General features: G+C 37.4%; 1 pseudogene; it reads right to left on the bottom strand.

Moving 5' to 3' along the window:
• Window positions 1-468: 468 nt before the first annotated feature.
• Window positions 469-1239, bottom strand: LOC146922247 (agamous-like MADS-box protein AGL62 pseudogene; annotated as a pseudogene).

Genomic DNA, 1239 nt, shown 5'->3' with positions numbered 1-1239 from the left:
ACTACTAAGTAAGCGTAGATACAATGTGCTATGAGTGTCCTAAGATTCATAGATGGGCAGACCTAAGGGAACATTGGTCTTCATTGCCTTGGGAAACACTGGATAGAATAAAAAAAACAAAATGTTTATTGTACAATAAATTTAATTAATTTTAGCACAAGTCTTCATTGTTCTTCTCCCGTCCACCTTTGTTTTTTTTTATTGTAATTTTAATAATTTCAACTAATTGATTGTAAAATAACCAAGATGTGAAGTTGATTCATTTAAAATAAAACGATTAATGAAATTTTCGGAGAGATATGGAAAAATAAACAAACAAGATGCTCCTTATTCAAATAATGCATAATACAACAGCACTATGATTCAGTCTTAACATGGTCACATACATGTAACTAGTTAAGTCTGTGTGCTTTAATTGAAATTAATTTAAAACAACATGAAAATATAATAATAAATTAATGGGAGCATCTTAAGGTGGATCTATGGGATTAGATCAAGAAATCCCATGGGGACCATGTCCACCTTGTCCTCCCATATTGTTGAAGCCAAACAAATGTGGTTGCAACATAGGGTTCTGAAGAAATTCTGCTGGAAAGATTGAATCTTGTTGAGGATCTGACTGGTTCTCAAGAGGCATGTTGGATGATGAACCATTTCCTTCAAAAACTTGAAGGGGTTGGGTAGAAGTACCTTGCATTTCAACCCTATCAGCATGTTGCACAACAAGTTTCTTAAGATCCTCCAGAGCCTTCTTGAATGATTCAAGTTGGACCATATCCATCCCATCAATAGGACAATTCCACCAAAACTGAGCTTGATTCTTCTTTTCCGGCTGGCTCAGTTCATTCCCACGGTTCTTTTCGATGTCTAGTTCGTCCTTGATACGAGTCAATACATCATTGAGCTCGGACACAATGGTGTTACGGTCATCCCCAATGATTTTCATGATGTCATCATTTTGGGGTAGGACCTCAGAGAGATAACGATCTATGACCATTACAACATTTGGGTGACCAAATGAAAATACCTTTTCACTGGGTGAGAAGATAATTAGAGCAACATATGCACCACAAAGAGTGCAAAGCTCACTAGCTTTCTTGAAGAGCCCACTACGGCGCTTCGAGAAAGTCACTTGTAGGTTGCTTTCATCACTCATCTTTTTCATCTCAATCTTTTGCCGACCTCGAGTTTTCTTTCCGCTCGACATGGCTGAAGCACACACACAGAGAGAAAGATATA

This window comes from Medicago sativa, chromosome 5 (assembly GCF_051527215.1).
Source record: "Medicago sativa cultivar Bolivia chromosome 5, Bolivia_mono, whole genome shotgun sequence".
Lineage (NCBI taxonomy): Eukaryota > Viridiplantae > Streptophyta > Magnoliopsida > Fabales > Fabaceae > Medicago > Medicago sativa.
The sequence above is the reverse complement of the archived record's forward strand: the minus strand, read 5'-3'. Positions and strand labels throughout refer to the sequence as shown.